Source organism: Gouania willdenowi, chromosome 13, assembly GCF_900634775.1.
Source record: "Gouania willdenowi chromosome 13, fGouWil2.1, whole genome shotgun sequence".
Taxonomy (NCBI): domain Eukaryota; kingdom Metazoa; phylum Chordata; class Actinopteri; order Blenniiformes; family Gobiesocidae; genus Gouania; species Gouania willdenowi.
In genome coordinates this window covers 20408193-20421201 of record NC_041056.1, presented here as the reverse complement: position 1 = coordinate 20421201, position 13009 = coordinate 20408193, and positions in this window count along the sequence as shown.

Genomic DNA, 13009 nt, shown 5'->3' with positions numbered 1-13009 from the left:
CAATGTACATAATTTATTGTGGCCTGAAAAACTGGTCTACTGGGAATCTTTATTAAGGGTCAGTCACTTGCTCCATTTTTTTCAACATTTTTGCATGAATAAAAGATGCTTGAAGTCAGCCAAGGTAAAACTGAAGCTGAGACATTTTTTTCTTTTGTCTGTCAGATTGACGGATCATATTTGGCTTGATCAAATACAGTTTTTATGAAATATTCAGACAGTCAGCGCTGTAGTTTGGACCTATGAGTGATGGTACAGGTGAATTTGCATCCACTGCATATACAAAACGACACAACTTGTGCACATCATTGGTAGTTATTGACAAATCACATACTGTGATCGTAAATCATCTAATTTATTCACGTTTACCACTTCTTTTGTTTTTTTTGTTTACTGCAGTTTCTTGGAACGTAGCATTGATAATTTATTTATTTATTCATTTTTTTTTTTGAACGAACAAATAGATAAAATGAATTAAAAGAAAAACGAATAAACAAATCTCAACAGAAATCTCCATGAAATAAAAAAAAGCAGATGCCGCTAACAACTGCAAAATCCAATAAAATAAACTAAATTGACAGTTTCTGTCTTTGTTTTTGAGTATTTACTTACTAAATAACAAAAAGCACATGCATAATATTTTATAGTTATCACACTTCACTAGTTCTCTGGCTCTTTTGACATGTTCTGTGTTGCCCAGATTAAAACATGATGGCACGTCTCAGACAGAACAATGAGTCAAATTTTCAAGATTTTCTACCTTTTTTGCATGTGCTGTTTATGTTAATATATTTCTCGTAATAAAAAAAAAAAACTTTTCTGCACCTGGAACAAACCAATGACATAAAAAGTGTAGATTGCTGAACATGTATTCTTCCAAAGTTGTTTTAAAATGATTGCTTATTAATAATAGTATTATTGCACACATGTCGTAACAAACAGGACACTTTTTTTTCTCCGAGTCACCTTTTATTTTGTGATGATGTTTTTGGGCCAGGTAGCTTCTGTTGGGTTTGTTAGCTATACATAGCTTAGTGAAAAACATCATCTAAGACTAATCCACGGGCTGATGGAAGTGTTTTGCTCGCTAATGACTCCATTAAAACCCAGAACATGTGGACACTGGGAATCTACAACACTGGTATTAACAGCGTCAGCCAGTGTCCTGCTAAGATGGACACACACGGCTGGTTGTTACTTGAGCCGTGCAGTGATCTGGGATAGGATGAAAACTTTCTACTGTATTGTTGAAAATGTATTATGTATAAGAACCAAGAAAATAATCAGGTAGTTGACCCGCTAGTTTGATATGTAAACAAACCCAGCGGAACTTCTTTGTGTTTGGAGCTGATCTGTTGTCGTCTGTGTAATAGATTTGATGGCTTCTGTGGTTGTCGGTAATTCTCAGTTACAAGAGGATTGTTGTTTGGAAATCAATTAGTCCATGTGCAGCTGAGTGGAATGACCTTAATCTCACATCAACACTGATTCCTCTACGATTACAGCAGATTATCGAGATATTATATAGATCAAACATAAGTGTTTTTTTTTTTTATTTCCCACATAAAATGTGAAAAGAAGTCTTGTCCTCTAGTAATAACTGGGCTGAAATTATAATACAAAGAAATCCCACTGGTCCCTGGAAAGCGTAGATTATTGATCAGATTTGGTAAATGTGTAAGAGGATGGTTAAAAATATCTTTCTGGTCATTTAAATTCATAAAATAATAGGCAGTGGCTATTCGTACGGTTGCCGTATCAATATTCTGACATTCAAGCACCCCTCATTGGCCAGTTTAGGTCACGTGACTAAGACTAACCTTAACCCTAACCTTAACACCTTACCCTAAAAACTGTTGTGATATAGGGTTATAACCTAACCCTAAGATGCTACGTACGTGTACTTCGGTCAACGTACCAATAGGACCAGGGGTTGTCCGTACGGCAAACGTACAAATAGACACTTTCAAAATAATATTGCCTTTTACTATTAATGCAAATGTTAATTACAGTGGATGAATAGTTATAAATAAAATGCCCTTTTAGCTTACTTTTCAAAGGATTCAAAATTCAATTCTCAAAAGAAGCGGCACAAAAAAATCATTTTAATGAAGAAAACAGATGTTTTATCTCTAGCCACTAGCCCTTATTAGAATATAGCCCCTTGAGCTGTGTGTGTGTGTGTGTGTGTGTGTGTGTGTGTGTGTGTGTGTGTGTGTGTGTGTGTGTGTGTGTGTGTGTGTGTGTGTGTGTGTGTGTGTGTGTGTGTGTGTGTGTGTGTGTGTGTGTGTGTGTGTGTGTGTGTGTGTGTGTGTGTGTGTGCAATTACACAAGGACACAATCGGAGAAAGAAAATGAGACAAGAAATAATAATTTTATTAAAAAAGAAGAAGTGTTAAAGCTTTTATAATTACGTGTTCCAATCATCCAACATGTCAGTTTAAACTGGTCCAATATGTGCTTTGCTGTGTCTTATCACTGATGATTAATCCATTCAATAGAAGACCTGCTGCTCATTGGTGCACTTGTTAGCATGACTACCTCTCAGTGGAGGGTTAGTGCGTTGAAGTGCTGCTGGTGGTGTCACATGACCATGAAGCAACTGAACAAATTATCTCGCTTTCAAAAAAGTATTAAATCAGCAAAAAAAATTTTGTCTTTGAGCAGATTTGGCAACATTTTCATGTGTGCAACTGCAACCCACGTACCCATAGTCATCATGCATGTTCTTTACAAATGTAGCCCCATCGAAAGGAAAATTTCAACAGTAACAGATTAATTGCAAATAATATTGTCATCACAAATAAATAATTTCCCAAACACAAAATTCCTGCAAATTTTTAATGTTTTTATGTTGAACCAGAAACCCCTACATTGAAAATTGCCCTCTCACGGTCTACCACTACATGGAGCAGCCTTAAATGTTGCTCTACATTGTATATTTGCAGGCAGGAGTAGTTGCTCACAGGTGGAATGATCAGTTTTTGCATGTTAGCCTTGAGTTTCACATAAGTAATGTTCAGAATTAGCTGTTATAGATGTGGCCAGGTCATATAAAGTGAAAAGGTGAATAATCTACAGGTAAATATGCTTTATGGGTCTTCATTCCTCGACTGCACTTAAAGAGTAACTAAACCCCCAAAACCATTTTAGTCCTGCTGAATATAAATGTATTTGGGTATGAAGTAGTGCTGTTGATTAAATCTGGTCCAACTCTCAACATTTTAGTCAAACTATTTCATTTTGGCACATTTTGTTGAAAAAAGGTCAGTGACTGCCATCTATACGTTGAAACCCGGCTGTTAGAATTGATTTTTGCTATTGACTGAGAGTAAGAAGATCATGTGATATTTTGTAACCATCTTGTGTCAAAAACAAGCAATGTTAGCCCCGCCCCTTTTATAAAAAAAACTATCACCTGTGGGCTGTACCATCTGTGATGAGTAGGTTGGATTGAGAGAATAGTGAATAGAGAGGTATATTGAGTAATGAGTAGCTAGTTAACATAGCATAGCTTGTTCTTTGGAGATTTTATTGTAGACTGGGCGTGTCTTAGCTGCCCCATGAGCCCCGCCCATAATCAAGGCATCCTTCCTAGTGGCAGGTCAGGAGAAAAACAGGGGTTTAGTCACTCTTTAAGTAGAGCATTAACACTAATCTAAATAGGAATTAAGTGTATCTTTCTCACAAGAATTACTATCGCCTGCTCTTAAAGGGACAGTACTTCCTCCATGCAGCAAAATTGCTGTTACAGTGAAAGGACCAGACCTCAACTTAACGGGCGACTGTGGCTCAGGTGGTAATGGGGTCGGCTTCTGATCAAAAGGTTGGGGGTTTGATCTCAGTTCTATACATTGTCCAGGTGTCGAACTATCCTTGGGCAAGACACTGAACCCTACGTTTCCCCCAATGGTCAACTAGCACCTTGCATGGCAGCTCTGTCCCATTGGTGTGTGGTTTGTGAATGAGCTGATGTTGTGAAGTCCTTTAAGACTACTTTGGTGTGGAGAAGGCACTATATATATATCAAGTCTATTTACTATTTAACACTTAAAGCTGATATCCGGAGTTTCCGAGAAACATCTCAATGTCCCACCCTCAACATCCTCACTTCCTCCCACTGCCTTCCCAATGTACCAGAGGCCACGCCTCTACTTTATTGCAGGCGCATCGTGGAACATAACAAGGTCGCATCTGGTCTCATTGATATAGGTCCATGGGTCAGATAAGAGCCAAAATCATATTTACCTGTTTGCTGATGTGACGCGCAGCCTTGTTTCCGTGCACAGTTCCACATTCACTTTGATTGACAGTCTCAGAAACAGGAAGTCAAAGCCTATTGGTTGGGCGCACTCGGCGATTGTTCCCATTTGTATAGGGGTCTATAGGACAAAGGAGGGACTTATATACATTAATGTATATGAATGACCACCTGCAGTAGACCACAGTAAAAGACTAGTTAAGTATTTTTATGAATTTCAAAAGAATCATACATAAACATAGATTTCTCAGAAGCTTTAATGCTTGATATAAACTGTATTTAGCTTCCTTTGCTACGAAGACAAGGAGAGAAAAACATATATTTGGAAGCAAACTACACAGTGGTGCAGACCTTCGTTTCTTCATAGAAACCAGCACACTGCCTCAAGTAAAAGGGAAGTGCATGTTTTTTTATTGTGCTACAGAGAAAAACATATAGCCTCTGCAAAAGTTAGATACTTGTTAAGCTAAAGGCTCAAACATACTCGGGCAGACACTCGCAAAGTGGAGTCCGCCAGGCCAATTAAATGCAAAGCTCAGATTTTATGACTTCACCGTGTAGTTGGTGTCACACAAAACACTGCTCGACGTTGCATCGACCTGCATTACATGCAACACCGACCTGCATTTCACCTGCCCGCTGAAACAGAGCAGGAGCGTTGAACACAAGCTTAGAGGAGAGTGTGGCAGATGAGCTACGACTGTACAGAGACTTTTAAAACACATCCCAGGAGCACAAGGACCACAGAGAAGTGCTAAGGATTGTAGGAAATGTAGGATTTTAACGGAAACTACTATGCGGTGTATGTAAGCTCTGAGGAGAGCGGTCAGTCCACACAAAGTGTGTTTGAGCCTTAACCTATAAACTCAAGCCATACCACTGAATACTGTATATGTAACGTTCTTCTTATTTTTCCTTTTCCTTTTTGATGGTCAAGCCGTGTTAATCCTGAAGAACTCGTTCTGTTGGCGTTCATGTAGAAAAGACTGTTTTCTGTTTTTAACAGAGAGCAGTTGGGTCTTCCACATACAGCACAAAAAGTAAAAATCCGAGAGCTAAAAGCAGCTGGATGCTGACTCAGGACTCTGTGAAGGAGCGATGTTGGTGTTTTTTTAGCGAGAGCTCAGCCCCTCAGGAAATTTGCTTTTGTTCAGCTGAAAACCTTACAGATAAGAAGTCGATTTTATTTAATGATAAATCCTCAGTTTGTGTTATTTTCCATTCGATGCATCTACTGTGCACTATCAGTTATGAAAGGGGGCAAAGCAGCGGAAATTGTAGCTTGGTTTCAGATTTCCTTCAAAGCGCAAGGTTGTAAATTGTATAATTTGGTTCGTTAGGTCACAAGTTGTCGGAAACGACTCATCTCACTCGTCAGTATCTTTGGTGAGAGAAATGAGGTGAAAATTACTTGTTTTCAACAAGGCTTTGTCACGCTGCTGGAGGGTTGCCAGATTGAAAAATATCCTGTGTTTTCAGCTTTTTCAACTCTTTCTCAGCTGAACAGGATTATAAAGTGGGTGAGCAACAGTTTTATTTTCGGTCAAAAGCTTTTCAACCTAGAAATCATCTAACAGCGCTGTGATTATTCAGGATTCTGCATCTATTCAACCACAGAAGATTGATCATCGGCTTTGGAATTACAAAACCTTTTAGTTTGTTTTTTGTTTTTTTTTTAATTCAGCCACAACTTACTGCTAAGGATCTATAACCTTATTCTTTGAGTGGAAAACTCTTCCATAACATATAACATCTATGGCTCTCTCTGGAATGTTTTTTTTTTTTCAAACCTGTGCATTTCTTTTCCTGATGAATATAAACACAACTCTGCAGGAAAGTTAAATCATCCCGTTACGTTGGGGATCTCCTCAGCAGGAAGAATTTTTCAGTTTACAAAGTCAGAGTTCTGAGGAAAGATTTAGAGAGCTTTAAAATCTGCGCACATAAACAAAATAAAGCTGCGGCTACATATGGTATTAACGTCAGTAAAACACACATACACATTTGTCATTGCAGGTTAACGATTCATTTGTCATTATAAACTCTTGTAAACTCTTTCCAACATATATCCATGTGTTTTCAAATCTTTCAGCCAAAGTTGTTGTTCCACTGCTTCCCTATAGTGATGTGTTTGCACTGAAAGAATTCCTGTTAGCAGAAAATAAACCTCACCCCAGGACAGAGCATTAAGGACATTACCCTCAAAGATCAAATAGGATATAAAATGTATGTGTGTAGTCAAACATCCTGAGGTATTTCACATTACAATAGAGTTCTTAACACCAGGTATCAGGGAAATATTACTATACAGATTGATCACAGAAAACAGAAAAGTCGAGGCAAAATATGATATCCCGGAATAGAATATCTAATAAGCTATTTATATACAGTTCATGTGTGTATTCACAAGAATCCTGCAGAGGATGAGGATAGTAAAGACATTGAATGCTGCAGCCTTCATTATACGTGCATTTGTCCTTCCTCTCATTCCTTTTCTTTTCTGCAGGTATCTCTGTATGGCTTGTCTAATGTAAAAACTCATCTTCATAGCCAACATATTTTGAACATTGAGCTCACTTTCCTCACATTTTTCTTTCCACCACATTCTCACTCCCAACTCATCACATATCGACGTTCGGGACTGTACCTGTGGCGTCACTATATGATGCTATAAGGGTTGTTTATATGACATTTCTAGTGAGAAATTTACCCATAATTTAGGGTTAGGTAAAGGAATGTGTTTTCTCGATGAGACCCCCCGGGGGGATTCAGGGACCCCCCAGTTGGATAGGGAATCAAAGGCAGGCACGGGCCGACGCTTGTTATTTGTCGTGTTCCTCTCTTCCTTGTGCCACTCATCAAAAAGGTTTTGTGAGTTTGTATCAGTATAGTGCGGTGTCAGTGCAGGTTTAGGGTTAGGTTAAGTTAGGTTAGGTTTAAGGTTAGAAGTCTTATTTTGAAAAGTTGCAGTGAAAAAAAGCTTATGGACCCTTAGCGTCACATAGGGACACCAGAGGGTCATTCCAGAACGTGTGACGAGATGGTAGTGAGACTGGGTTGTTTTTTCATTTGAGGCTGAAATTCATGTAGAACAGTATGTTCTATATCATAGTTAAAATGTGTGCATGAACAAAAAATTTAAATGTAAATGTTTAATCTAAATCTAAATCTGAATGTTAAATATAAATGTCCATGTTAAATTTATATCTAAATCTAAATCTGTAGCCAATTTCTAGACATTTAGCTTTACACATGGCGACTGAGTTAACATTTAGATCTTGATGTAACTTTTAGATTTACATTTAACATTAAGATTTAACATTTACATTTATCTTTTACATTTACTTTCAACTTTTACATTTAGAATATTTTTTCATGTTTACACATTTTTAAACAGTCATATAGAACATGCTGTTTTGCATGATTTTCTGCCTCAAATCAATGAAAATTGAGCTAAATATGAAAAACGTGAGCCAAATGTTCAAAATCCAAAACTTAGTTTTTACCTCGGCACCTCATATCTGGCAAACATTATTTAAACAGTTGCCACTCTGGCCTGTTATCCTACTATATACTGTATGTGGGGTGTTTTTAACATACTCAATAACTTAGTTTCAATCATGACTATTAAAACACAGTTGTTATATTAAAAAAAAGCCTTCCATCTCCCTTGTTTTGACCACCAGAGGTCTAAATATCATTAGATTGTCATTGGGGTGTGGATGTGGATGAATGCACGCACACAGACCCACAGTCACACTATGATACATTGTTTGTCTGTAAAACTGTTTATGCAGCTGAGGATGATGTTGAGATGAATAGAGAAAGTTCACAAAGGTCAAACAGGCCTTCAGGATTCTCACTGGATTCACACTGGGTTTATGTTTGTGGAACAAGAATAGATGTCCATGACTACCTCATTGGGTTCACTATATTTTTACACATTTTTAATGTACAAGACTATAAACTGATGTACTTTCGAGAGAAGAGTTAGGAATAAAAAAAAAAAAAATCTGTTACAAAACTATAGTTTTTCAAAATATGAATTAAAGTAAGGTTTAACTCGAAAAACTGAAACACAAAAAAAAAAATCTTAGTTATTCATTGGATTTTGACAAATGATAACATTCATTGTGACACACTTAGGGACTTTACCAAATGATAAAGGGACCAGACAATAAGATTATTCTGTAATTGTACTCCATTTCAATTTAGACAAATAACGGAGCACCAGTAATGAAGATGTGTCTGCATGTCAAAATTCAATTTATTTTTAAAAAAAAAAACATAAACACATCAGGTGCACCCCAGTAATAATGAGCAAGATGTTTGCTGTAGCAGTGGAGCTCTGTCATTATCTATGTAATTAGATCAGGGTGAGATCTGATTGGTCAAAATTAGAATATAATGACAGAGTGATAATTAGGTTATGGGTTGTTCCAGGAAGTAGCACAAAAAATGTAGCCTTAAATTATACATACGCACGCACGCACGCACGCGCACACACACACACACACACACACACACACACACACACAGATGCAGATGTCCAGTTTGTTTGATCAGCTGTTACATTGTGTCGCAGCATATCCTTGGATACCCAGACTAACCTCAAACCACACACACACACACACACACACCTCTACCACCTGATCCACAGTCACCCCACAATAGCAAGCTGATAGTTACCTTAGCAACGATATAGCAGCAAGTGAAACAAACTAACATGTTTTTGTCCTAAATGAAAAATGGTGCAAAACAACCAAAAAGCATAGATTAATAGACACATGTTAAACAGTTCAAAGGTAAGAAAAATGTGCAGATCACACGCAATACACTAATCCAGACATATATATACAGTATATATATATATATATATATATATATATATATATATATATATATATATGCTGTATCATATCTATTGGGGTTTCCTTGTGTTTGCATTGTTTTTTAGACACACCAGCTTCCTAATAAATGACATTTTAGAAGGTATGACCATAGTGTAAATATGATATATCCGTTCATCCATTTTCGGACTCGTTTGTTCCTGTTTTTTAGGGTCGCGGGGTATATGATAAAAACAACTATAGAGCATAATGATGGAATTAATTAGTGATAACACACATTTGAAAGAATCTCATTTTGTAAATAAGTGGAAAGAAACAGTATTTAGTGCAGTGGTTCCCAACCTTTTTTGGATCATGACCCCATTTTTATATCAAGAATTTCTGGCAAAAATACAGTTGTATAAGAGTGTGCGTTAAAAAAAGAATAATGACTTAAAATTAAATAAAAATCGATTTTAGTTTTTCATAAATTTCACACGACCCCTCATGGGGACCTCAAATGCACTCCTTGTGCAAAGTCAGCAACAAATCGGTATAATACATCATTAGCATGAGAACGTATAAAGAAAATATGTCAAAGTGAAATTAACTGTAAATACGCTATGTGCTGACTTGTATATGTTAAATTTTTAAAAATGTGCTTTATATACTCTTATGTTTTCGTTTAGGCTATATTATAACGTAGGAATTTTCACAGCATTTCAATGTCAACAAAGGTAGGTCTACCACATTTTATAATCACCTATTTGTGTTTACTAAGTGGTTGACAAGTGGCTATTTTAGATTTTCTTGTCACCTGCCTTAAAATATAAGGGTTACTGGAGCTTGGTTGGTGTGGTGGGACGGCTGGTGGCGGGAGCCAGAAAATGTCCATTGTTTTCAAATCTATAGAAACTTGACAGGTATGTATGGGGTCCCGACCCCAAGGTTGAAAAACACTGTTTTAGTGGCTCCTGAAATGATTAATTTATCATTTCCGGTCATCTGGAGTAGGACCAAGACTGACACCTTATTTGTTCATTTTCTCTCTCTCTCTCTCTCTCTCTCTCTCTCTCTCTCTCTCTCGTTCCTTTCCACCATGGTTTGACAACAAGGGAAAGCATGGATTTAAAAACCCAAAGCACGAATAATTTGCTAATGTTTGCTCACCCCGAAAAATGCATGTGACAGGATGCTGCGCATAAACATGGACGCGAAGGTCATCCTTCTCACACGGCCCCCTGGAGTTTTCTCCATTAAGTTTGTTTTTTTCAGGAATTTTTCCATTTATTTAGGTTCAAGTCATTTTTATTTAGTTTAGATTTAAAAATGTGTGTTTTTTTTTTTATATTCAACTTGAGCATCCTCAAAACATTTATTGTGGATTGACTGGACATGAAGATAAACAGTTGTGCCTCGTTCTGCTTGAATTAAGACATTTGATAATTAACAACTGATATAATTCAATCCAGCCGTTTTTCTTCTTTCGTGTTGTCGTTAGCACCAATCCAGGTCTAAGCTGCAGGCGCGGCTGTCTCTGCTTTAGGCTGCAGACGACCCTATCCTCTTCCTCTTCCACTTCCACCAGCTCTTCCAGGAAAATACTCAGGCATTCCCCAAGCCAGACGGAAGGTTAAATCCTTCCAGAGTGTTCTGGGTCTGCCCTGGGGCCTCCTTCCAAACGGACATGCCTGCAATTTCTCCCAAAGGAGGTGATGAGAGTGTTTGCTCATCAGATGCCTCAATCACATTAACTTGCTGCTGCCCAAGTGGAGGAGTTCTACTTTCTCCTCTCCGGTTGTTTTTTTGTTCAAAGGTCCAAACCTCAGGTAAAGCATAGGCTGAATGTTGAATCCAATGATTTGCCAGTTTACCTCCTAAACTCAATCCACCCTAGGCTGTACTCTACCAGCATCTGTCATATGGAGACCTCATCACAAGATTTTTTGTGTGTGTGTGTGTGTGTGTGTGCGTGGGGTTTTGGACCAAACCTATCCATTGATACCACGTTTGGCCCGATCCGAGCACTTTTGAAATTGTATTTCACATACAAATATTGCACTTTTCCATGGTTGAATCCCATAAATACAGTGGGAAAAAAAGTATTTAGTCAGCCACCAATTGTGCAAGTTCTCCCACTTAAAGAAATGAGAGAGGCCTGTAATTTCCATCATAGGTATACCTCAACTATGAGAGACAAAATGAGAAAAAAAAAATCCCGAAAATCACATTGTAGGATTTTTAATGAATTTATTTGCAAATTATGGTGGAAAATAAGTATTTGGTCAATAACAAAAGTGAATCTCAAGACTTTGTAATGTACCCTTTGTTGGCAATGACAGAGGTCAAACGTTTTCAAAGTCTTTACAAGGTTTTCACACACTGTTGCTGGTATTTTGGCCCATTCCTTTATGCAGATCTCCACTAGAGTAGTGATGAAGTTACGGGCCTCTCTCATCTTTAAGCGGGATCTCCTGAGTCTATCCTGCAACAGATACGCAGCGTAACTGGAGGTGGTGGGGAATGCTGGACTGCATTGCGCTGCAGTTACGCAGTTTTGGAGCAGATAAGCACCCAGTAGAAATCCAGGAGTAGTGTTTTGTATGTCTTTGTAGGTCAGAGAGTGGACGTTGGGTGTGACGGCCCTGTAAAATGTTTGGCCCAGCGTCCTCACTACTTTTGTTCTGTTTGGCCAGGGTCTCAGTTCATTTTGTTTTTGTGAGTTCATTTTTATTCTGTTGCTACTTTTTAGTAACTTTGCTTTATTAAACACTTGGAAAAATGTAGATCTGTTTGACGTCTTTTTTACGTTGCGGCTCCTCATGCCTTTGTCAAACATCCTAGAGGGAGCCGTAACATGGATGGAGGAAAGCCTGGAGTGATTTATTAGTTCAGACCATTTACATATGGGAAAAACACATGCATACACACACACACACACACACACACACACAGCTATGTCCACCAGTTGTTAGCGATGATGCTTTAGTGGATGTATGTGATCACGCCCATCGAGAAGGAGTTAATTACTTAAGAAGAACCACTGCATCTTCATCTCCATGATAACAGCCTTGAGTCATTATTTTTGATGAGGTTAACACCCCAAATTCTGCTTTGTTGTTTATTTCTAGCCCTCAAGAAGTTGTTACAGCTTCTCATCAGTAAAACAAACAACAAAATGCCTCTACTTTCATTGGCTTACTATAAGTTTGCTGTTTTTTTTTTTTTTTTCAATAACTTTGGTGAATAAAACATGGGATTTTGACTTATTACCTGCTCTGTTGCAAAGCAGCCATTGGTCAATCATGCTCCCTCATATTTTGAACACAACGTCTTTAATCAACCCTAGAGAAACTCCTGCTGAAGACCATAGAGCATCTCATCTACAAATGAAAAATGGCTCCACAATTCACGCAGGTGTCAGGTATACGCACATCATCACTCCCGTTGAACAGTTAACATTGTCAGCATCCCCATAACTCAGCCCTCCTTCATTTGGCTAATGTGACAGGCACAGTGTGTAAATTACATGACCTTTGTTCACGCGGTCATACGTAGCACGTTAGCCGACACTGTGTTCTGCCAGAACCTGTGCAGTGAAGAAGGACCAGGAATGATGACCAATCCATCCAGAGCCAATTATTGTAATGGGAATATATTTGTATAACAGTGAGTTTGAGAACTAAAGGACAAAAGGAGAAGATCAGGGGGAAAGAGGAACGAGACGAATGGATCATCAACGTTATTGGGAGGGTGACCTGAACGTTTTACATTGTGCTGTCTTTGAGAAAATTAATTCCGCCAAAATAAAATGATTTACTTTATAAGCAAAACTGATTTTTTTTTTTTTTTTTTTATATCAGTACAATTTATTTACTTTGGACCTCTAATTTTATTACTTTATTTTCAAATCTACATC